The sequence below is a fragment of the Perna viridis genome, chromosome 13 (genome assembly GCF_037379345.1).
Source record: "Perna viridis isolate PV_CMFRI_1.1 ecotype Kerala chromosome 13, ASM3737934v1, whole genome shotgun sequence".
NCBI lineage: Eukaryota > Metazoa > Mollusca > Bivalvia > Mytilida > Mytilidae > Perna > Perna viridis.
The window spans coordinates 21,805,484-21,832,415 of record NC_142457.1 but is presented as its reverse complement, the minus strand read 5'-3'; the positions used below and the strand labels follow the sequence as shown (position 1 = coordinate 21,832,415).

At 33.7% G+C, this 26,932-nt stretch overlaps 1 protein-coding gene and 1 long non-coding RNA gene across 8 annotated transcripts in view; one reads left to right on the top strand and one right to left on the bottom strand.

The window, feature by feature from the left end:
* Positions 1-26,932, bottom strand: part of LOC148599991 (uncharacterized) — a 218,527-nt gene that overhangs the window by 130,888 nt on the left and 60,707 nt on the right. For 4 of the 7 annotated variants that reach the window (XM_088559704.1, XM_088559705.1, XM_088559703.1 and 1 more), the window contains 2 exons: positions 22,034-22,136; positions 20,937-21,065 (listed from right to left, as the gene is read on the bottom strand). The gene's annotated coding sequence lies outside the window, so the exon portion shown is untranslated. Of the gene's footprint in view, positions 1-17,541; positions 18,400-20,936; positions 21,066-22,033; positions 22,137-26,033; positions 26,931-26,932 lie in introns of those variants that run through there. The other 3 variants (XR_015918252.1, XM_088559706.1, XR_015918253.1) reach the window with 3 other exon arrangements.
* LOC148599993 (uncharacterized) lies at positions 3,597-17,680 on the top strand. Its single transcript, XR_015918255.1, has 6 exons — positions 3,597-3,812; positions 5,844-5,971; positions 8,610-9,108; positions 9,323-13,893; positions 15,194-16,548; positions 17,545-17,680. It is a non-coding gene; the product is annotated as an uncharacterized LOC148599993 (long non-coding RNA).

Below are 26,932 nucleotides of genomic sequence, written 5' to 3'. Positions count from 1 at the left end.
CAGGCATAATTGACTTTTAATTCTATTTAACACTTATCATTCTTTAAAATTTCAAAAATTTGATACACGTTAATATGTTCACTTGACAGAATTCGCCAAAATTAGCAACTTTCAAAATTTAAATAAATGTACATGCACGTGTATACATTAGTTTAACTTATTCATTGTTGATTGGGATAAATTTAGGACAGCTTGGAAACTTTCATGGGGAAAAACAGTCTTATCGAAAGGCAAACTATATCAATTCATGAATTTCTGTAAAAGCACGAATAAAATACCTTATTTTACCAATTTGTCGCATAGAAATATACAAAACTAGCACCTTTTGTGAAGCAACCATTAAATACCAGTCCTTTCAGTGGAAGCATTTTGTGTGCAAGTCTAGTACATTTGTATTTATTTTATTCAATTTCACAATTCAACACATTTCTTCTAGTACAAACCACACACACACACACACACACACACACACACACACACGCAACAATAACAACAACGAAAAGATAATGACCTGTAGAATATCTTTCTGTCATGTTCAATTCTTCTTTTAACATGTTTAAATTACTTGTACATACATGCACCAACTACTAAGTGTACTTGTACCTTGAGTACAGTAGTACATGTACCTTGAATACAGTGGTACATGCTAGTAACTTGAGTACAGTTGAACATGTACACATGTTCATGTATATCTATATGGTACAGTCGAACCCGTTTAAAGTGACATATAAAGGTTGTGCATGATCAAATAACAGCTATGTTCTTTACATACAGCTTAATGTACATTGTACATGTGTACATGTACAGCATAGTCCTCTACGGCATGTTCTTGCTGAATATATGGGGTCACTTAGAAAGGCTTGACTGTATATTTTAGGTATTTTAGGTACTCTAGAATTCCTCTTTTTCTGTCTCCCAAGCATCTCGATATTTGATGACATAACTGGACATTCGGACATGAGCTTAGAAATTTTTGTCAGGTCAAAAAACAAATCTGCCGGTTCGAGTTTTCAACTTGAATCGCCCACCACACTTGAGGAACAACATACTCATGTTTAAGGAGGTACTAGCATATATCAAACTATTAGAAGTTAGACATTTGTCTTTCAACTGAGAGATGATGCAGCCCAATAATTCATATTTTTCTATTTAAGCGAAAATAACAGTATTGTTAACTTCCCTTAGATATGTTCAACTGTTTGTCAACCGTATTTGCGATAAGCACCGTTTTGGAAGCAACGGGTTTAACCTGGTGGTACAAATAACTGTTTCTTAAAATTGCTCAAATATTTGTTCGCATTGAATCATGCTTGATTTATAAATGGTCAATATAATAACGTTCGACTTCTCTTTGTTATTTATTTATTTGAATTTTGTGAAATCAAATGGAATTTTAAGTCACCGAAATCTTGCCATATGTTTCCGAAATATATTGAACGAATGCAGTGGAGTTTTTATTCACACTCTTTTCCTGAAAACTATATAGGTAGACAAACTATTTCAACGAACTATGTAGTGCAGAATTACCTCTGCTATTTCAACGAACTATGTAACTTGTACAGAATTACCTCTGCTATTCGTGTTTATTTTTGTTCAGTCCATTGTTTTAATCAGTGTGTATATGCTGTGGTTGCCTCGCGTATAAAAAAAACGTAATATTAAGTTTCTTTTGTTTGAATTACATGTATATTGAATTTAAATGTTGACGAACTTCTTCTGCGAATAAGGGACTTATCATTATTTACCTGGGGGGAGGAGACTGGTAATTTTGAAATCAAATATATAAAATTTTAATCGATCCCCCCCCTGGTATTTCACTAGTTTTTTACCCCCCCCCCCTTAAAACATTTTTAAAAAATGTGATCCCGTCTATTAAACATGCCAAGATTTTAACATTCCTTACATACGTATAAACAGAAGGAAAACGGAAAACAAGAGAAAGGTTAAGAAACAGAAGGAGAAAAGCTTGTCATAGGAAACATATATCAAGTGTTGACCTCAGATTTTTTATTTCAATTCTGAATATAGACTCCAGGTTGAAGAATAACAAATGGTCTAGATTCAATTCGACCCAGACAGGAATTGGCTGCTATTAAAAAAACTATCTGCTTCTGATTTTTTTAAGCAGAAGCAGTTGAAATGTTAAAGAATTCTTACAATAAAAAAAAATCAAGTCTTCAATTCCAAAACTTCATACTTTGGAAGGAAATTGAATCGTCAGGAGTCGGACTCATTTGATTTAATTAAGGTTTTAGGTCCTGATGGTTATGTTGATGAATGAACTTTTACAAGTGACATATAAAATACATATATACGTTTCTGTACATGTATGTGACAATGAAATAAAATATTTAATGGTGGTAAAATATGTTATGATTTGACTGGTGTAATTCTCTGCTTAACTAAAAATGTTGACCCCGGGTCCCACCTTAAAATTCATGTGCAAAAGAAAAATTATCCCCCTCTTTGTTTTTATAAAAAAAACTGAACCCCCCTTTTTCACATACAGAAAAAAAAATTATCCCCCTGCATTTTGACCAGCCCCCCCCCCCCCACTTTCCAAGTAAAAAGTGATAAGTCCCCAAGTTGAAAAATGTCATACCTTTTTGCTTTTATACATAGTGTGCTGATTGTATAACACACACCAGACCTCGACAATTGAGTCAAAATAGTAATCTGTGTTTCTGATTTATCTTTTCCGAGATGAAATAACAATGCAGGGTGGAATCAGGAATTGAGAGAAATCTGATCCAGAAATGTATAGCGGGGATTCCAAGTATCACAGGCGCGTAGCTGCCGTTAGGCAAAAAAGCTTTTGCTTGCACTTAATTTTGCCGATTTTTTTTTATAGATAAAATACATCCAGGAGAGGCATAAATGGTGCTCTAAAACACTTATCTCCGCGGACCCCCTGCCGTAATTTTGCCTACACTTCAATTTGGCTTCAGCTACGCGCATGTATCATTTGCTTTATTTAGATCACCCTCCACCACAAAACTAACAGGCCAAATTTTCCAACAAAATTAGTGGTTTCAATTACAAGAACCACTCTGGATCCGCCATTGTAGGTGCCTATGTAAATCTTGGGTTGTATTCTTTCGTATTCTTCAACCAAGTTTAAGTCTATTTTTAGAATGCTTACCCAACCGGTGCACCTGTTCCTTGCTCTCAGTTTTTGGTGGAGTCCGCCAGTTGCTTGTTTGCTTTTGTTTCTTTGTACGTGTTACTTTGGTTATTTTATGTTCTTTGTTGTGTTTGTCTGTTTTCTGTATCTGATCTCTGTCCTTGGATTGTATTCTTTTGATTTCTGCTCGAATATTGGTTCCCTTAATTACTCATATAACTATATAGTTACTCCTCTCCTCAGTCCTCAACTACATGTATTCTAGCTTTTTTATTTACATGTATTTTGCAGATGAAATGGTTTGTACGTTGATAAATTCACATATGACATATAAAAAAAACATTTGACGAAAATGAGTATACACCCCTTCTCAAAAATTTATTATGAATACGAATATACATGTATGTATTTTTCAATTTAAGACGTCCGCATGTGAGCAGAACAATAAACATACAATAATTTAGAAAGTATCTAAAGCATCTAAAGTACCGAAAATTAAAAGGGACTAGTTGCACTACCGGAAGTTATAAAGCTTGACATGTCGATGTTACGTCAACCATGAACTCCCCTGCGTCAGCCGACTTCTTCCACGAATTTGTATGTAAGAGGCAATGGGGCAGCGTTCAGCACTGAATACCCTAGACTATGAATACCCTGTGGAGGGACGGCGGGATACGACGTTTTGAGGGTAATTTTATTTATATGTAATGACAAGGTACCTATAAAATGCCAAACGAAACGAAATCTACAAATTGCGAAACGAAACTGTAAAATTCGAAACGAAACGGAACGGAGGAAAAAAATATAATGTGAATTGTAACCATATACACATATATGTACTTGAAATAAATCTAGATGTATACAGCAATAAATATTCCAAAAGGATTAACCAAGATTAGCGTATCTATGTATATGTACATATATGTATGTAAGGATGTGCTACTCTTATTCATGTTCATAGCAGAGTGAATGGCTTCTTCTTCTTTTTTTCATATTCTAGGTGTAATCTTCTGCGTACTTTTCACATATGTATGTAGTATATGAATTTTCACTTGGTTTATATATGAAAAGTTCCTACTCATAACAAAACCTCACTTGGAAAGTCTACACTTCTTGTTCTTCTGTTTCTCATATAGAGTGTAAATACAATGTAGCACCTTGGGACACAGCCAAACACGTACATTTACAAAGAATTATGAATAAGATAAAGTTACAGCTTTCTTATGAACATTGAATATAAAATATTTGGATAAGATGTGATGTTTTTCATTGGTTAATAACTGACCAATCAAAGTCATTCCATGTATTAAAAATAAAGATCACGATGAACTGCATTGAATAAATTTACCGTTAAAGCTACAAAAGAACGACCTGTGTTAATACCGAAATAGTAATTTCTAGCTGTTGACATTTTAAGATATTACCTTGTATGTGGTCTTATATTATGCTAACGGCCTTTAGATTTCCTAGATGAAATGGAGTTGATTACATTTTGAAATTGTGTTTTTTACACCAGGAACCCCTCACAGTTCACACCTAGCGAATATAGTAAGATGTACACTTCAAATATAATTTCCCTGAGGTCATTATTAGATATGTTATGAAGTTTTTTTTTTTTTTTGAATGAATGAAAATGTATTTATGGCTTATGATCGCAGTATTTCATGTAGTAGCCATCCATATGTCTTTTTTGTAACTTCGTCCATGGCTACTTATCAACCTCAGTTGTGTATAGTCACATGCATTGACTAAAATTATTCAAAAAAATAATAAAATGTCTTCTGTTATGATTATAGATTTTGATGTTGGCTGATTAAAGTCAAATCAAAGGACGATGCAACAATAATTCAGCCTTGATGCCTCCTTTTTAAACTAGGACAACAAGCATATATCAGGGGTTTTCCTGGCTTTAGACCATTATGGACCCACAAGATGGGCCAATGGTTCATTTAATATAGGAGCCTATGAAATATTCAGGATTTCAGTGGAGCATTTGAATGAAAGATGGGCCCTTGCAAAATTTTAATGGGCCAGAAATCTCTTGATACTCTCATAACTGACACATAAACAGTTTATTTTGGTGCCTATCAAGGGGCCAAGCCAAATAAATGACCAGTTTAATTCTCAAGACATTTTCCTGTATAACTGAAAGGGCCCATCCCAGGATAATCCCTGATACATACATGTATATATAAACTATTTATATAAATTCTAGAAAACTCGTTTCAACCCTTACGTGACAAAATGATGATGACTTCAATGATTTTTTTCTGCCGTTTCGTTTCGTACTTTACAATTTCGTTTCAATTCATTTCATTTTGTTTTGTTTTATTTCATTTAGTTTAGTTTCGTTTCGTTTTGATTTAATTTCGCATTTTATAGGTAACCTGTAATGACATGGAGTCGCATGATGTTTATTTACCTACATTTGTAAATGTATGTTGCAAAAAAACATATCAAATAACAATTTCGTCAAAACACACACTACAGCAATAATAAGGAATGAGTTATCAAAGAAACCCATATTCTAGTGGAAATCAAAATAGTGTAATCCAGGGACAAAGACCAGACATGGAAAACAGACAAACACAACAAAGAACATAAAGTTATTAAAGTAACACATTCAAAGTAACAAAAGTAAATGAGCAACTCAGACTCCACTGAAAACTTGGAGCATGGACCAGGTGAACTGGTAAGTAAGCATCTTTTGTTTTTCTAGGAACACCTGTTGAGCTGCTCATAAGAAGTCAAGTTGAGGTTGGACGAAAGAGGAAAGGATAACAATGACACATTGAACAAGTCAGTTTTCATGGTGCAGATGGATACGTGGAATGTTACTCTTTACAGGTACACTCCTTAAGATGTTTAGGTTTCCTGCACACGCAATACTTAAATACACACACGATAAACGAACGCTTCTGTTGTGCATTAACACACGAGGATAAACAAATGCTTACTGTGCATTTAAACGCACAATAGAAAAACGATGAAAAATAATAATATTAACAAATAACGACAAAAGGAAAAAAAAGAAAATAGAATTTATGAAAATATATAAATTGATAAAAGCAAAAAATATAAAAATAACAGCTGAATCAAGGAAATAATCAAAGTACAAACATACTTGAACTCTTTAATCATGCAATTTAAACGAATGCTGGTATTGTGGGTTCAAACAAACGCTCCCAGCATGTATAACCTGGCAGCCCAGGTAATATTTTCATTCCACAAGTTTCTCTCAAATACATGTATAACCCCTGGTCACCAGTGACGTCTTCTGTCTTTTGGTTGACTGAGTAGATATGACGTTATTTTATCTATCAAATTACTTAGATTACCTTTCAGTACAAATGCACAATAAATAAGTTAATTTAGATAATTTCATCTTGGTTTTTACTTTATTTCATAAGCTGCAATTTACTCATATATTGTGCATATCTGTCGCTGGTGACCTGAGTCTATATTTTAGCAATCCTAGGGTTGCTTATAATATTGACCAGGGAATCAGATTACCAGCATGTAGACCTGGGGTTAGGGAGGTAATCCTGATTGAAAGGATATTAGTCACTAGAACGTTTGAATGACTCCTTATATGCAAGCTTCAAAGTGATACTGATGTTAAAGGGAAATAACTCCAAAAAAGGGTTCAACCTATATAACAAACTCAAAAGATGCAAGCCCTCAGTGACTCTGCTCTTTTGAAGTATCGATTCAATGTTTCAAGAGGGTATATTGAGGATTTTATTTTTATTATTATATAAGGTGGGGAAATATTTGACATGATATCTTCTTAATCTATTGCGAACCAAGATACCTTTAGATAAAATATTCAAATTCAAATATGAAAAATAATCTCTGTCATGACATGATACAGTACAGCTAACCAATACCTTTGCCAGTTTTATAACTACTTAACCTTTTTAGAGTTAAAAATATATTCTTTATTAGAATGTCTTATAAGACTTCAAGCTTCCCGTTTTCATTTTGTTACTTTGTTAAGCATAAAATGTACAGATCTATACAGTTTTGAACTATGTTAGCATATAAGATTGTTCCTTAATGCAGAAGTAGGAATATTTGTATTACATTAAAATTAAGCTGGGCCTTACAATACTCTATCATCAATATATAAGTCATCATAATGTGATATTTGGTAACCTTATTAAATATTAACATTACTGAAAATTTTGGTAAATTAAAAGCCTAGCATCTCCTCCAAAATAGACAGAATAAAATTTCTTGTTAAATCTGATATATTAATTCTTTAAGTAGCACTCGCGGTAAGAATCATGCAAAATGTGATTCACAGGTAAAAAGCATACATATTTTTATTTTTGATATTTTGTTTGAATTGCCATAGTAAACAGACATTAACGTTCAGTTTATCATATAACCGTGTTCTTAAGAGATAAAAATTATAGGAATGCCCTGTAGATTTCATAATTAAGGGAGATAACTCTGTAAATGACACTCAAATACAGTAGAATCTATTGGATTTTCAATGTTGATTATCTCCTAAGAGCAGGCAGATTTGAATGAATAATTACACATTTCATAGAATAGACCCATAAAACAACTTAATTACGAAAATAAAAATATGTAACCTTTTTGGGGTGTATCGCATATTTCAGATTTTGCATGATTCTTACAAAGACAGTCACTTAAAATATTGGCAGATGATACACAGAAGTTAGTGTAATATCATGTAAAAAATTTAAGAAAGTTGAATGATGGGAAAAATTGGGGATACTCCAGGTCTACTACCTTAAGAGAATACTCAAAATTTAAGAAAAAAAACCAATTGCTGATATTTTGCTCCCAAAAATGAGTTAATATGGAGTTACTAAGGCATTCCTATATCAGGGAGAACCATGAGCTTTACAACACATGTACTGTCTGTGCTAGTCTCATTAAAATAGTAAAGGACATTAGGTTTATAGAATGTCTTTCTATAAGTGGTTCATAAACTCAACAATCTTTTAAGAATTTCAAAATGTTTGTCTTCATGGCTAGTTCTGTATTATGTCCATTGTTAATGAAGTTACCAGAGTCAGAACACTGATGCATGTACTGTGGAATGTTTTATTTACAGATAATATGATCAATACCATTTTCCATTCAAGCTGGGGTATATAATGATAACTGCAGTTTTTGCAGTAGTGTTTATCTGGAGAAAAGCCTGATTACTCAGAAGTCTGTTGTCTACCACTTTTTCCAGTTGTTTCCAGGATATTTTTTGATATTGTTTAAGGAGCTAGACCTAGAATAAGGGGCACAACTCTTGCAAATTATTGGAACATTTCTATTCTGCATTTTACATCAATCTCATGTAAGCATGTATGTAACTTGGACTGATTTCGTTCTGTTTCAAATGAAAGCTCGATAGGCTTTGATGAAATTGAATATGATACATATCACTGATTTCAATAGTTATGTCCCTTATCCTAAGTCTACCTCCTTAAATGTTTTCTTAATACTATTACAGACTCCAGATGACAACACTTTAAAGAGCTTACTGAGACCCAACATTGAAAAAACCAGTTAAGATGGTTGTCTACAGTAGCTTACTGAGAGCCAACATTGAAAAACCAGTTAAGATGGTTGTCTGCAGTAGATAGCTGAGAGCCATCATTAAAAAACCAGTTAGGATGGTTGTCTACAGTAGCTTGCCGAGAGTCAACATTGAAAAACCAGTTAAGATGGTTGTCTACAGTATCTTACTGAGAGCCAACATTGAAAAACCAGTTAAGATGGTTGTCTACAGTAGCTTGCCGAGAGCCAACATTGAAAAACCAGTTAAGATGGTTGTCTGTAGTAGCTTACTGTCATACTGAGAGCCAACATTGAAAAGCTAGTTGATGATTGTTTACAGTAGCAAAACATAGTCTGTAAGAGACATCACCATCATACTAAGCTACTGTTGGTGAGGAGAAGGTCTGCTTGGTGTTAGCATTAAGTACCTTATTAGAGCTGAGTAGTGAAAGGTAATTCATGATACAATATACATAATAAGCCTTTGGAGCAATACAAAAATATCATGATATGTATCATCATTCAACATTAGCCTTACATTAACAGCAGTCATACTATATTTAGTCATTTTTTAAAGAAGCCAAATGCTTATTATCTGGATTAACATTGTGTAAGGGCATTTATGATTTGTATAACCACTCTTTTGCACATGTCATTTATTTTCAGTTATACAGCAAAAGTAAAACAGAAAACTGAGGTAGAAAGGCAAAATCTAAGTATCACTATTCACGGCAGACTTGGAGAGGCAAAGTCTTAAGTATCACTATTCATGGCAGACTTGGAGAGGCAAAGTCTAAGTATCACTATTCATGGCAGACTTGGAGAGGCAAAATCTAAGTATCATTATTAATGACAGATTATACAATACAGGTTTTGATCTGACCAACAATCCAGGGCTCACACTACTGGGTGATTCGAGCAAAATAGTTGCCCTAGGATTGCTCACTTACCCCTGAGACAACACCAAAAGCTACTAGAGTGAAGTCACTGTTGCACTCTCATTTTCAGACCTCGCCCATTATTTGGACTGTACTGAGTCTTTTAGCGGTATTTTGACCAGCTTTATCTCTCTTCCAATAACAATTCAAAGAAGAATGGCGCCTGTTCAAGAAAAACGAATTTAAAAATCTTCAAAATCTATTGAATATTAGGTTACAAGCAAGTATTTTAATCAGCTTTTAATTTCTAACATTTAAGACCAGGTACAGAATGAACATTTGTCACTCCAGGTTACGATGGATTGCAACAAAACTTTGCCCAAATATACCTTACAATATATCCTTGTCAATATTGTATGGGGATATTTGATCTGCCAAAAACCATGGACAATGAAATTAAAAAAAAGACTATAGGGGGTCAAATTGACGATTTTTGGAAATAACTTGTAAACAAATAGGTTTAGCTAAAGTCTGACAAGGTAAGATTGATCAGCATGATGAGACTGACCTTTGCCGAAAATATTCATCTGCACCATGAAAACTGATTTGTTCAAAGTGTCATGGTTTTCCTTTCCTCTTTTGTCTATCCTGGACTTGACTTTGTATGAGCAACTCGGCGGGTATTTCTAGAAAAGCAGAGGAAGCTTACCCTACCGGTGCACCTGTTCCATGCTACCAGTTTTTAGTGGAGTCTGAGTTGCTTATCTACTTTTGTTACTTTGTGTGTATTGTTTTTGTTACTTTATGTTCTTTGTTGTGTTTTTCTGTTTTCCATGTTTGGTCTTTGTCCCTGGATGACTTTCTTTTGATTTCCACTATAACCTTGGTTCCCTTGGTTACTCTTTGCTGTATATTTCTGTTTTCCATGTCTAGTCTTTGTGCCTGGATTACATTCTTTTGATTTCCGCTATAACTTTGGTTCCCTTGATTACTTGTTGTTGTGTTTGTCTGTTTTCCATGTCTGGTCATTATTCTTTGATTACATTCTTTTGATTTCCGCTGGAATCTTGGTTCCCTTGAATACTCTTTCATAAAGCCCAAATAGATCTTACAATATATCCTTATCAGTGTTGTATGGGGATTTTCGATCTGCCAAAAACTATGGCTAATGATACTAAAAGTAGACTATAGGGGGTCAAATTAAAGATTGAAGATTTTTGGAAATAACTTGTAAACAAATAGGTTTAGCTAAAGTCTGACTAGGTAAGATTGGTCAGCATGGTGAGACCGACCTTTGTTGAAAATATCCATCTGCACCATGAAAACTGATTTGTTCAATGTGTCATAGTTTTCCTTTCCTCTTTTGCCTATCCTGGACTTGACTTTGTATGAGCGACTCGGCGGGTGTTTCTAGAAAAGCAGAGGAAGCTTACCCTACCAGTGCACCTGGTCCATGCTCCCAGTTTTTAGTGGAGTCTGAGTTGCTTATCTACTTTTGTTACTTTGTGTGTATTGTTTTTGTTACTTTATGGCTACTTTGTTGTGTTTGTCTGTTTTCCGTGTTTGGTCTTTGTCCCTAGATAACTTTCTTTTGATTTCCACTATAACCTTGGTTCCCTTGGTTACTCTTTGTTGTATATTTCTGTTTTCCATGTCTAGTCTTTGTGCCGGGATTATATTCTTTTAAATTTCCGCTATAACTTTGGTTCCCTTGATTACTTGTTGTTGTGGTTGTCTGTTTTCCATGTCTGGTCTTTATTCTTTGATTACATTCTTTTGATTTCCGCTGGAATCTTGGTTCCCTTGAATACTCTTTCATAAAGATCTGTTGAATTTTATTGCCCTTGAAGAGTAAAAAAATAACTATGAGAGATTTGTTTTATAAATGAAAACCCAATTGAAAACTAAGATACACACTATTGATTAAATGATTCTTGTGACAATAGTAAACAGAAGGTCAAGAGGTCAACTTTAGAACCTCTAGATTTTTTGTTATTTTCTTTGTAAAAAAAATTAACAGCTCTCATGACAATTCCAATTGTATGCACAATAAACAGATCCTTCAGTGGTGTAAATTTCAGAAAAAAAAATTGTAGACTGAATTATCTATTATTGATGCAAATTTTAGAATAATCTGTTGACTCCTTAGAGTTATGTCCCCTGAAAATGTCATTAATGACAAGGTTTTAAACCACTTTTTCCTGTTTTTGAAGCAGATTGATGATTAATGTAAATTGATGAAAAAAAATGTTTCTGGTTAATAAGTCAAATGTATATTGTGATATCATGTCAGTCTGTCTGTCTGTCACCCGTTAGGTTTGAAGGTAGCTTTTATATATCAGGTTGGTTAGTCAAGTGTATATGGTGATTCCATGTCTGTCAGTCTGTTGCACTATAGTTTTGGAGGTGTTTGTTTTACCTTTGGTTAATTAGTCGAGTGTATATGGTGATTCAATGTCAGTCTGTGTGTCTGTCTGTCTGGTTTTGAGATATTTTGTATACCTCTGGTAAATTAGTCAAATGTATATAGTGATCTCGTGTCTGTCTGTCTGTAACATGTTAGGTTTGGAGGTAGTTTTTTATACCTCTGGTTAATCAGTCAAGTGTATATGGTGATTCCTTTTTGATCAGTCTATCTGTCTGTGTGTCTGTTTGCTTTTGAGATATTTTGTATAGCTCTGGTAAATTAGTCAAATGTATATATATTGATCTCGTGTCTGTCTGTATGTCTGTAGCATGTTAGATTGGAGGTAGTTTTTTATACTTCTGGTTAATAAGTCAAGTGTATGAAGTGATCTGGGTGTCAGTATGTCTGTCTGTTAAGACAGGTTTGGGTGTTCTTTTTTAAATATAAAAGTCATTAGTTCATTGGTTACAGATTTTATGCAAGTACAATGTTTTTATTCTTGTTCTATTTTCTGGACATTTGTCTCTCCAGTGGTGTGGAAGAATGTGTTGGACAAAATCTTAGTCTGCTTTCATCTCAATTGTTCCATGTTCATCTTGACTGTGTATATATCATCTTCCAGTACTATGTGCATGGGGCTGTTTGAGATGATGGCTGCATTTCATCATCATCCATGGATTCAGCAACTGAGGACCTGCCACAAATATTTTTTTCGCCTTAATCTTCCTGAATGGATTTAGACTCTCACTGTCTACAAACCAGCCTGACTTCTTTATGTTCCAGAATGTATGTAGACCACCCTGACCCTCATGATAAACTTATGATGTTCAAGTATCTTTTTTAAAGTAAATCGGAAGTGATAAATGCTTTCCAATGGCAAATCTGAAGGGTTTATGCTTTTTTGATATAACAATTGACATTTCAATACACGTTAAAAAAAAACTGTGCTACTTACTAACTGTTACAGTCTGTGGCATCAACATTTTACCTACTAGCCCGAATAGTCAATTTCAGTATATCTTTATAAGAATGCAACTGAAATTCTCAGACTTTTCACCAACACGAATCAATTTTTACTAGCCTCAGGTTTTGGGCTAACGACTAAAAGCACAGATTGAACTAATTAAGGAAAGTCACTATATTTATTTATCTATGTATGTTATTTTGTATGAATTACATAATGTGAAACCTGTCTAAACCAACATCCTTCAAATTTAAATTGGCTCCTCTAAGACTTGTATAGGTTGTTGGTTTTCTAAGGTTCCAAAATCTACATTTACACTGATATAAAGATCTTTATAAAAAAGTATCTGCTTTAGACAGGTTTCACTGTATATGAAATATCTAAGTTTTGTGTTGTGCCTTTTGTTTCAAATAGTTTTTTTTTGTTTGTTTGTTTGTTTTTTTTAATTATCTCCCTTAGACCACACATTTTAAGCTTCTCTCAAATTAATTCTTTTTTCCATCGGATTGTTATTGGGGGCTTCTTGCTTGTTAGAAACCAAGGTAAAGTCAAGTCCAACTCAATATCCAGATGAGGCACTGACCATATTTTGCTGATGGAGGGCTAGGATAATTAGGAGATTAAAATTCAGAATCCTCCACAAAAAATGTTCTTACTCAATCACTCTGACATTTCAATATTGTCTTTCTTATCAGCATGAGATATTGATATCTGCTGAGTTAAGGGGATGATATCATTCAAGGACTGATCACATGGGCAATATTCAAACGGTCATTAATCTGTTTATCACATGTGTTTTTTGGCAGTCCTTTAAGAAAGAAAAACCATAAATGACTAGCAGATACATTGTGTGGTATATTCTTTTGACATAAAGTCAAGCTTACAACTTACTTTTATTTTCCTACTTTATAGGAAGCTGGGCATCATATGTACACGAAGAAATATGGTTACTGTCAGGGAGACTACAAAGGGAGATAAACCAAATCAAGTATGTTTCATGTTTATAAATCGTAAGCACAACTTCTCCCTTAACATCTCAATGGATTTTGATGAAACTTTATACAAAGGTTTTGCAACATATTTAGATGTGCATGAAATAAGATAGTTACTGTCAGCAGACTCCAAGGGGAGTTAATCCAACTTAAGTGTTGAAATGTTATAACCTCATAAGCGCATCTCCTCCTACACCGCTGAATTGATTTTGATGGAACTTTATAGGAAGGTAGGGCATCATATATAGATGTGCATGAAAAAATACAGTTACTGTCTGGGGACTGCAAAGGGAGAAAGTTGAACTTCCAGGTTACACATTCAACTGCATTTGAAATGGGGTGTATTCTCTTTATGAACTTGCTGAAAGTATTTCTAGTTTATCTTTAGTTGGTGTGTGTTTTTCTATTATTATTTATAGTGTTTTATTTGTTTCTGTGTCTGTATCATGGTCTCTTTTCTACTTTACATTTAACAGATTATCTGGTATTCTCCAGTTGAGTGGTTGGTCCATGTGGGTTAAAGAGATTAGAACTGCTCCCCGCTTTTATTTATTTTGTTAATTTTGCCTTCTTAGTCCGGTATGTTTCCTGGTTTTATTGTATTATAACCAATTGTTAGGCACAGATCAGGTTTGTACTTAGGGGGATGTATGGCCTAGTTTGTTTTAAAAAATAAGATTATTCCACATTTCAGCCAAAATTTTTTTCTCTGTTATACGATAAAAAAAAAACAATTCAATATTTCCATCATCCCTATTTTGATTATAACCAAATAAATATTTTAACCCTGGCTGAAAAATTAATTATTTTCGCGCTTCGGCAAAAAAAGTTTGTAACTCACCATAAAGTCCGAGCCCCCTCCCCTTTTCCATAAGAGCCTTATTTCATATCAAACAAATGAAATGCCTCGCAGGGCTTAGCTTGATACTAAGCAGGGGTTAAACCATGAAGGGTTGGGTCATATTTTTACACACTATTGAAGCTTGATGCAGATTTCAATTTTTCATAAAGATCTATACATTTATACTTCCTGTCCAGACGAGAAATATCTACCAACCTCGACAATGACAGAACTGACAATGGAATGATACGACCGCAAATTTGTTTTAATCTATCTGTTATTTGAATTGGTGGATCCTTTATTCATGGTGTCGATGGGGGGAGAGATCGACTGATTGATTGATTGAAAGCAGTGAATTGACTGTTTCATACTTTTCTAGTGCAAAATCTTGTTATACTATTTAAATTGAAATGAATCTGCTTTTATATGATCTCTAACAAGGACCTCTTTACTAGATACAAGCAGGAAGACATGAACATCATCATCAGATGATACAGATGGATTGGACACATCTTAAGAAAACATCAACAAGACCACAGTAAAACAGCCCTTTTCTGGAAACTACAGTGAAAGCAACGCAGAGATAATGTGGCGTCATACCATTGTGTTGGAAATGAGCAAAGTTAGCCACTAATGGGAAAGCCTATATCAAATGGTCAAAAAGCAAACATCAATTTGGTGTACTTGGCAGTAATTAAGAACTGGCTTGACACTTGATCCTATCTTCACACCAAACAATTCAATGTGCTTGCTCATGGAAGTACCATCTATCGTTAAATCAATCACTCGTTTCCAAGAGATAAGGCAAAACAAATGTGTTTACAGTCGCATCCTGAAAAAATAGGGTCAGTCGGTTGGTCAATTTTTTTTATTTCCATTTTGTACAATAATTGAGGAAATGGTTACTGATCAAGGACAAAATTTTCAGAAATTGAAATTTCCTGATAAAAAATTCAGTGTTGGAGGCAAGCAAATAGGGTACAATGTATGTCGGGTTACAGTAAACACACATTTTTGTTTTGCCTTACCTTGAAACATTGTCTTATAATCCCTGTCTGTATTTTCTGCTATTTTGGGGGATGCAGAAAAGTTAAAAACAACCAATCCTTAAAAATTACCCTATGACCACTCGAAATTCCTGGCAAGGGAGGACATTACAACTTACCCCTGCAGGCAAACACAATGAGTTTCGTAGGATATATATATATATATATATATATATATATATATATATATATATATATATATATATATATATATATATATATACATGTATTTTTTTTACATTTTATGTTTGTACAAAATTAAAAGACAAATTACACAAAAAAATATCAGATTTTCTTGATTTCAACAATTGTAAGTATTTTTCTGGACACTGGAAAACTCAGGAGCAATAACACTTCTCTTAAAATCAGTCTAACTATTGATGATGTGCAATGGCTTGATTTAAAATGTTTCACAGTAATTTTGAATTGGAAGAAAACTTAATTGATACATCAAAATAGACCTATAATTAAGTTATTGTCATATGGACTTTAAAACTTAAATTTCTTTTGCACTAAAATTACTTACAAAAAAACAAGTGGTAAATGTTGTTATACTATTGTAATGAAGTCTACAAAAACAAAACAAAACTTAAAAAAAATGAAACAACAACATACATGTAAGTCCCCAAAGTGATAAAATCTTGATTAAAAGTTTTGTTAGTTCCTATCGACAGACTCCTACTAATGATGACTGATGGACAGCATTGACATGGTTTGGAAGCAAAATGGATTGTCTCCCTTAGAACTACAATGTACATTACAATGTAATTAAAATTATTTACATGTAGAATTTAAATTAATGGTTTGTATCTGTTTTTTGAACTTAATATATAAGTGTAAGTTTTTGTAAGAATCAGGCAAAATGGATGTCAAAACCCCACCAACCTGACAATATAATTTCACCCTTGGATACTATCACTATATGAAAATACCATAATTTGATCTCTGCATCACTGGATTTGTTCAAAAAAATTTTCAAGAGAATGTTATAGAAATGAAATTTTTGACAGAATTCGCTGCCCTTGTAATCTTCTTTTTATGTGCATTTCAATGTGATTATAAGTCAAGTTACCAAAATGATACGAAAAATCTTAACTTTTAACTTTAAATCTGAGAGCAAATCCATGTAGTCAAATTACACTTGGAAAACGGTTGGGTTTTGTCATACCATGGTTCAACAACTGCCTAACTCTTACAGAGACTGACACTTAATACATACATTTACATTACATAATTCTGAGAGAGATATAACTAGAAATACTTTAAGCAATCTCAATAAGAAAATGCCACTTCTTTACATGTACTTGGAAAAAACTGTAAGCAATCCACACTTGGTAATATCCCCCTGCCACTTTCCTCTTTACCACTCATCCACACAAATTTCTGACAATTTAGTGTAATTTTTATGAACCCAGTCAATGAAATATGGCAAAATCAGGGGTTTTCACAGCCTTGTCTTAGGATCTATAAAATCACAGATATGTGTTTTATTAGTCTGAATCTTTTGTATTTGCTAGTAAATAATATAAATAATGTGAAAAAACCTAATATATTCATTCCATTGATATTCATGCATCTAATGTAAGTCACTACATGTATATACCTTGTGATGTCTCAAAAACACCTAATTTTAGAGTTCCGCATACACTATAAGGTTTCAAAAACGAAATTTTTTGTAGAAAAACTGGAAAAATACAGCTGACTGTCTGTTTATGTACCTGATAAGCTTAGAACCTTACATCATTTTATATTTGTTTCAGATCTTATTTCCTTCGATTATTGGACATGCAATGTACCACTGATACTAAATTTGCTATAACTTATATATTTTTTCAACTAATCATGATGAGCACATTTATTGATCTAATAGGTACGAGAACACAATTAATTCCCCTTGGTTTTCGTTGTATACGAATATAGTTCCAACTTTGGTAGTAGGTACCTTCCACATTTTTTCATATTTTTACTGGAAACTTATTTGCTAAAGTTTTGCCTCTAATTGGTAGAAAATTGGTTAAAATTACATGGGATTTTTTTTCATTAATCAATTCTGACTAAAAGTTGTGATTTGGTTTAGTGGAAGAAGGTTAAAATTTAGGACTTTTAACTCAGTTCATTTGTCATGTTTACCCCATCTCCGAATTATATGTACTAATTTCAGAAAATGATGGTAAAATTTTCTACAATTTATATATAAAATCCTGTTTGTACATATCTTTAGGCCAGAGAAGTTTTATTCAGTTTGTGCCGGTGGAATTTTTTTAATCTGCTCAAATGTGTATATTGAAATGCACTTGAAAATTAATTGCAGTCTCGTGCCTGCAGGTCTCAGTATCGTATAGATTTCTCCATTGGCTCCAATGCTAACGGTGCATGTTTCAAAAAATTTTTAAAAATTGAAAAGTTGATTCAAATAAACTTTCATACATATATCATGTTTCAGGAAATGTTCAAATTTGATTTTAACTTAAAAAACCTAGACCAGTCCACGAAGATTGGAAAATCATCAAACCTTGAAGTCAAAAGCACATGTTTTCTACTTTCACTTTGGTATTGTTGTTGTGCTGCAGTACTCCCTATCAACTGGATATCCTTCCTCTTTCCTGTCTTTGAATCTGTAAATAAAAATCACACATTTTTTCTACTTGGATACATCTTTAAATATGGCCAAAATTCAAGTTCAAAATTAAATGCAGCTCTTTAAAAAAAAAATAAGAAAAAAAAGGAACTCTATTTTATTAGCCTCCATGTTTTGACGTACACCCGCTCAAGAATATCAATACGATACTGGTACCTATTACTAAAGGCAAAGTTTGCGAAAAAGTTTTAAAAAAATTTAACAGTTAATGTGATGTGTTTTGAAATACCTTGTAATTTTTTTTTTAATTTCCATGGGAAATATGGTTGTAGCGGACAAATTTATACATGTACCCTATTCTGCGAAATTAGAAATTTCAATGGAAATAGTGAAATTTTTAGTTTTTTTAATTTTTAAATTTCAAACACAATTTTTAAGATGTTTGGGATAATTTGTCATAAAGTTGTAATAGATGTTCTAAATATTTGAAATTTATGAAAATTGTTGACCTTTTCTGTATTATGTAATTTATGTGATTTTTTATTATTGTCATGTATGAATATTTGACTTTTTTCAAAATAAAAGTTGTACTGTTAACTTTTTGTTTTCTTTGAGCCAAATATATTACTGAACATTTAAAAGAACAATTAATGCTGAATAACTGTGATGGTTAATGATTTTATGAAACTTCACACCTAGGCTAGAATAGCCACTTAAACTGCTTAGATGTTGGAGCTCCGGGTCACTCATCAGCCTCATAATCATACCAGTAAAAATGACACTGTTGGCACATTAATGCAAATTTTGAAATAATGCAACCTCTTGGCACTTAGCAAGTATGATACAAATATTTCTAGAAAAGTATATATACACAGAATTCCAAAAATCCACATTCAAAGTGCAAAAATGCCAAAAGTACACAAGTCAAAAAGTGGCTATTTCAAGCATGGACATGATAAAAGAAGACAAGTGCCTACCATAAAATGGGAAACTGAGCCTCAAAAAACTGTTTTTCATAGACCAGATGCAAACACTAGAGCAGAGGAAACATTAAACCCACAAGCATTACCTATTTTGGAAGAGAATGTGAAAAAAATGGAAAACCCACCAAAAATCACAGTACTTAGAGAAAAACCTGGGGAGGAGAACATATTTGAAAAGTACATGCACCCTAAAATACAAGGCAATAAGGACACTTACAGATTTCTACATGCAGATAAGACTTGTAAGCTGTTCACTGAAGCATTTCATGAACATGTAAACCAATTTCCAGACTGTCCAGGCAATTTCCAGTTTGACTACTCAAAAGAGCGACAGCATACCATGTGCTGGATGGAAAGTGTGGTATGTACATTGTGTGGATACAAAACTAAAATGGTCCCTCTTTATGAAGAAGTAGACTCAGGCAAGAGAGGCAGAAAGGCAGGTGCACCAAATATCAGACTGCAGATTGCACTAGCAGACAGTAGCATTTCAAATAGTGCATGGTGCCAGATTATGAGCACTATCAGTCATCCCGCACCATTTAGTACAAACATGCAGAGACAAGCAAACACCACTGGAGAAGAACTTGTGAAAATGAACAAAAAAAACATGAAGGAACAAAGAAAAACTGTAAAAAGGACACTTCTAAGACATGGGTTCCCAGAAAACACACCTATACCAGCTGAAACTGACACACAATACAACAAATCCTTGTTCGGTCACCGTAAAACAACACCGTTTCAGCCTGCTACCCAGGCTACAAGCTCACTAGCAGAAAATGTGACAGTAAAGAAGAAACTTATTGGACTTCATGATGCAAACAAGCTTTGTAAGACAGCAAGCTATTTAAGATCACTTGGAGGAGATCCAGAGTGTCCAGGCCACCCTGGTCACTGTTCAGCAAACATGAAATGGAGTGCTACAATTGGCAATGAAGAGAGATATGGTGAAATACTGGCTGATATGCTAAATGAAGATGAAGAACCACTTATAATTGGACAATTAACAACAGATGGGGACAGCCATGCATTCAGAGGATTTAGCCGGAAACAAGAAGAAAATTTAAATTTCATACCTGAGAACCTTCGCGACACCAGACACTTAGCCAAATCACAAGTGCGAGCCTGTGACAATGCCAAATTCAGTGAAATGATGCTACAGTTTGTAACTAAGGCAGACCGTACTATGCTCCAAAGACGATTTGCTATTGACTTAAGCAACAGATGCACAATAGAGTTCAACTTTGCTCTGAAGGAGTGTGCAGGAGACATGAACAAGCTTGTGAACAGACTTAGCTATGCAGCAGACAGTATCATTGCATGTTATACAGGACATTGTGGAGAAAAGTGCAAATCATACTCCTATGTATGTAAAGGTACTGAGCAAGATCACTGGGGCAAAGATTTTATGCCAGATGAGGAAGCAAAATGCTTGTACATGACAGATGATGATGAGATACTTGTGCGTAATATAATAAACATTCGATTTGGTCGGACAAACTTGGTTAAGACTCGCTTTGGGACAACGACACAAAAGTGTTAGGCCGTAAACCGAGGCTATCGCAAGTCAGATCCAAAAGAATCTACTCACCCGAGGAACTATTCTGCTCGTACTCATTCAAGTGCACACAGGATTAATCATGGGCCAGGGGAATCTGCACTTCTGAAGTGTGAGGCTCTTGGTGTACCACTTCCACCAAACTCGCGTCCGGTCACCAAGCTGAAAAGACAGAATGAGAAATATGAATATGATAGACAGAGACAAAAGACACCAAAGGTGAAAAAAGCTAGAATTGATTCTGCAATCAGGAATTTTAAGACTTATGACTCAATACCAGATGAGCCTGATACATATAAAAAAGGACTAGCTGACTCTGAATCTTGTGAAGTGATGCAAATGAAAACACGAAAGAAAACGTGCAATGAACATGGATATTCAAAAGGAAAATAAGACTTTGTTAGGACTTAAAACTTACATTCTGCAACTAAAAAACACAATCTGGGTAAGTTGAATGATGCTGGCATGCTGGGGGGTCCACATTTTTACAAATTTGTCTACTATTATTAATTTCTGGCAGTTCAAGGGACAAATGTTCAGCGTTAATACATAAACTGTTATGGCAAATGTGCGAAACATGCAAGTGCGGGGGTATATCTAAAAGATCATGCACAAGCATATACATAAATCTGTGAGCTAAATGATATTTAATCCTACCACCAGGCCATTTAACTTTCAAACGACCATATTTAGGGCCTCTAGTAAAGCCTCTTTCTCTTTGATTAACAGCAAATCTAGTAGACCAAAATTTACAATTTTTGGAATTTTGCTGATTTAGATCAATTTTAGAATTAAGCTTGGCTAATTGCAGAATTTTCCATTGGGGATCCATTTTGGAAATGCCATGTGACTAGTACCTACCCAGGTTATGTAAATTAGTTGCAGCATCTGACATAATTTGCATATTTTTTTTCTAACTTTAAATCGAAAGTAGTGGTACTAGGTCTCAGTATCGTATAGATTTCTCCATTGGCTCCAATGCTAACGGTGCATGTTTCAAAAAATTTTTAAAAATTGAAAAGTTGATTCAAATAAACTTTCATACATATATCATGTTTCAGGAAATGTTCAAATTTGATTTTAACTTAAAAAACCTAGACCAGTCCACGAAGATTGGAAAATCATCAAACCTTGAAGTCAAAAGCACATGTTTTCTACTTTCACTTTGGTATTGTTGTTGTGCTGCAGTACTCCCTATCAACTGGATATCCTTCCTCTTTCCTGTCTTTGAATCTGTAAATAAAAATCACACATTTTTTCTACTTGGATACATCTTTAAATATGGCCAAAATTCAAGTTCAAAATTAAATGCAGCTCTTTAAAAAAAAAATAAGAAAAAAAAGGAACTCTATTTTATTAGCCTCCATGTTTTGACGTACACCCGCTCAAGAATATCAATACGATACTGGTACCTGCACCCTAATCCTGAGGAGAGAAACTAATACGGCAGGGGACTGAAACGTTCCGGATACCATTCTTCCTTTAAATTACACCTGTTTACCATAACATATATTACATCTGTCTATGTATAAATGCTTAACTACATTTAAACAATATATCCACCAAATTTCAACTTTTAATTTTAAGTTTTACAAAATTAGACCGGGGTAACTTGGTGTGCGAAACAGTGCGCCTTAATGTAACTGTATAGTGCACCCTTTACTCTAAACCTTAAAACATATTTACAAGCAGTGTCAAAGCATTCGATACAATCTTCATATTCTATGTTATATCCCAACAATATACCACCAGATTTAACTTTCGCCACTTTTTGTCTATTTTTCATGTTAACAATACATCCTAACGGGAGGTGTCAATCAAATGTAAATATATCAAAATATAGCCAATCAAAACCCTCATCATGTGGTCAAAAGTAAACACAATTATGGCCATGTGCACGTGGCTACAAATTTTCTTTAGTTTCATCATTTCAGATGCGACGTCATAGAAGATATTCTTGTATCTTCTTGTGATATGTGCTATTCTAACCACTTTTAAGCAAAAAAATGTTACTTCTTTAGCTTATAACAAATAAAATGGACAACCGAACAAACTTTTTCTGTGCAAATAAGTATTGCAATGTAGAAAAGAAAGTGAAAACAAGCCTATTAGTACCCAGTATTAAGTTCTGGGGAAACTCCATGATTTTCTATACTTTCATCCTCATATGGTCTTTGTGGGGTTTGAAAACCAATGATTAGATAAAAAACATCAAATAAATACTTTTGTCAGTGCCCAGATTGTGAAAAAATATCTGCGTCTTTATGTGTTTTCTCCTTTTTGCCATATATATAGCATTTTTCATTATATGAATGCATGTAGTAGAACACAAGGCAGAATTATCTCCAATCTGGGGAAGCAAACCAAGTATTAAATTTGCTCTAAAATCAATATCCCATGTTCAATTTTAATAAATCTTGTATTGTTTGATGCCATACAAATAAAGCTTTCAAAAGATTACAAGACATACACCATTTAAAAGTCCCCTTTTCCTTAATGATTATGGCAAGTTTTTGGAAAACCCTACATTTGTGTTTAAGACAATGTAGTTTGTGTCAAGAAATTTAATTGTATAGTGCAAATAAGTCCTTAACAAACAAATTTTCTTAAGTTTCATCATTTCAAATGCAACGTCTTAGAAGATATTCTTGTATCTTCATGTGATATGTGCTATTCTAACCTCTTTTAAGTAAAAATGTCACTTCTTTAGCTTAAAATAAATAAATTGGATAACCAAACAAATTTTTACAGTGAAAATAAGTATTGCAATGCAGATAAAAAAAGTCAGTTTTCATTTCCTCTTTTGTCTACACCGGACTTTTTATTTTTTTTTTTTTACCTTTCGAGAAAAGCAGAGGATGCTTACCCTACCGGTGCACCAAGTCCGTGCTCCAAGTTTTTAGTGGAGTCCGAGTTGCTTATTTGCTTTTGTTACTTTTTTAATCCGTAGCAGGAGATTCCGACTTTACTCAGAATTCCGAGCTTTAATTTTGGAATTCCGAATGTGTTATTCGAAAATCTGTACTTAATTTCAGAAATAGTTTGCAAAGAACTTTTTATGACTTTTCAAATAAAAAAAATCAATCACAACTTGTTTTTTAACAATATTAATAACGAGATAGCCTTTAAAAGTAGTCATTTTCTAAAAAATTGGTCTATTTTCAAAAATTCATGTCTGACATGCCTCCCCCTTTTTCTTGATCACATGTCAAAAACCCTAAATCTTTAAATTTTCACAAAAGGTGATATCTTTGGCTTTTAATTTGTAAATACAGTGTTTTCACAATAAAACATGACAAGTAAAGGGCACCTAAAGCAAAATAAGTACTCAAAAATGGATTTTCCATGTTGCCATAGGGAAATGCTTATATGTCCTTAACCGCAGTAATGAAAGTGAGTTTTTCCTCATTTCTAATCGAATTTTTCTAAAATTTACACAAAACTTGATTTCAAGTGCTGATTATCACCATATGTAGGTAAATATAGCCCTCAAAATTAAATATTTGATATTTTTACTAAATTTTCTACACTTTTCACAAGATAGGACATAAAATGCAGCCGAAAAGACCAATTTTCCATAATTTGGACCTATAACTTAAAAAAAATGCATATTTTGAAGGATTTTTGTAGTGTATTCCTCTCATAGCAAAGTTTACAAGATCTTCAAGTAGTTTAAAGCTATTCCAAGAAACTTTCCATTTTGCCATGGCCTCAGCTTAAGGCTAGAAACCACTAATTCCACTTCCCATAGGCTTCTATGCTAATTTCACAATATTCAATGGCTTCTCTGGACTTTACCTTAACTTTAACCTGCAGAGGACTATATATCAGCATGATTCTACATATGTCAGCTCACAATCCTCAGAATGGCATGTGGGGTTAGCAGACTTGCAGTGCAGTACTGGTCACTGGAAGTGAAGTGTCTATAAATAGCATGGGAAATCCCAGTGTTTTCAAAAGATAGGGGTATATTTAGAAATCATTATGGAGATTAGGCTTCACATTACAAGAAGCAAAGTGCACCTATAAAATGTACGGAAATGTTTTTCCTTTCAGAAACTGTTTAATTTTTTTAAATGAGATGAGAACTTTTTTCACAGCACTTTGAGGAACAGGGGTAATTTCTGCGTAGGACTATTTTTGTGTACGTTCCAAATGCTCATTGGTTGAATTGGTGGTCTGTAACCTAAAGGTTCCCCAATACACTAACGAAAAAAAAAGTCATGTCCCGGAAGTAATAAAAAGTGACTGTCCTTACGCCAAAAATACGTCATATCCTTCAATCAAACAAATTAGAAAATATGGGTTAAGATTATGTTTCAGTAGAAATGAATTCATCTTTTCTGATAGTTTTCAAGTTTTTTTTCTAATTTGTTTTAATTATTTAAAGAAGTGAATGGTATGTTTATAAAAACTTCTGGAAACACATGGATGTATGTACGTGTATTTCCACTGTTGTTGTTGTCAAGAACCTAACCCGCCTCGGAAAAACTATAATTCCGATTATATTATCTAAATCGCAGCATAGCTTTTCCAAGATAGGAAAGGTAATAATTTTCTGTTTGGAATTTGCAGCTGTCATCTGAACTTTGTTTATGTCAAATGTAAAATATTCCCACTATCGGTGGAGAACTGTAATATTTCCGGCATCTGTACAGATTGAAACTAAAATTGATGTTGCTAGAGATGCCCTTAAGGGATAAAAAATGTAAAGTATTGCAAAGTGCTGTACAGTTATTGACCATTTTAAGAGTGAGAGGAAAGGGGGTTATGGGGTTTGATTTTTTTTTTGGGGGGGGGGGAATGTTCAAGTTATTCATTTATTGAAAAAAAATTCCCCATATATTCACAAGGCAGTTTTTTTTAAATAGAAATATTGATTTTGCTCGCTGCTTAAATGTTAAGAAAAATACTGAACTTGCAGGAAAAAAATCATCCGGGTCGACCCCCCCCCCCCCATCATTGTAATGTCCTTTAATATTTTTTACGAATCTCGCACAGACGGTACATATATGGTAAAGCTCATGATGCTCGCTGGTTTAGGCAATGCCTACCGAATATTAGAATTTGAATTTAATTTTGTGAAAAACTTCATGAACTTGACGAAGTTCGGGCGTGCTATAAATTAACCTGTGACTGTGTACACAGTACAGTAACCGTGTGTGGTTTTAATTTGTTGACACCTCCGTCAAAACTCCGCTTCAAGCATCATGGTAATATCGTATATTTCTCTTCTTGGTATATAACTTCGCTTCTTCTTCGACGGATACCTGCCAAGATATCATTGTTTTCTCGTTGTACTTCGATTTCAAGCATTCCGCTGTTGATCGTATTTACATACGGGCATTTTCGAGATACGACGAAAATCGTAAATTTAAAATGAAACTGAATTTAAATAGTTTGAAAAGAGTATTTGAATGATTTAATTAAAAAACGTGATTTTAAGAAATTATTTCTCAAGTGAAGTATAAAATTAAAAAAAAAAAGTCATTTTATTGTCGACGAAGTCCTTTATGTAGCTCGATTTTGATTGGCAGATATTCCCGGTTCTACTTAAATACGACTGAATACGCCTGTCAGGTTAAAATACGCCTGTGGGAGAAAAGCATACGTCTGTAGCATTAACATTGTGTTTTCTGTGGAAATAATATTATATTGGCTTGGTAAGATGTATTTTGTTCAATAAATTATCTTTCGGCAAATTATTTGTTGATGGGATGTAGAACTAGCCGATGTAAATAACAATCTGACAGGCGTTCGACATTCGTGATTGCGCATGTGTAATTGTGTATTGAAATAAAATATGTGGACATGTGGTTTACAAAGTTGACAAAAACAAGCCGCCATGATACATGTATAATGCACACACTTCGATCATTTGAACTAGGGAAAAAAGTCGAGAAATATATGATGATAAAAGTCGACATGTTTGTTTATAAAACAACATTCTGACCTTTGAAATGTCGACAAGACAAGTTTTAACCAATTATTCTGACTTATTTTGAAAAAAAAAAACAACTCGGGTGTAC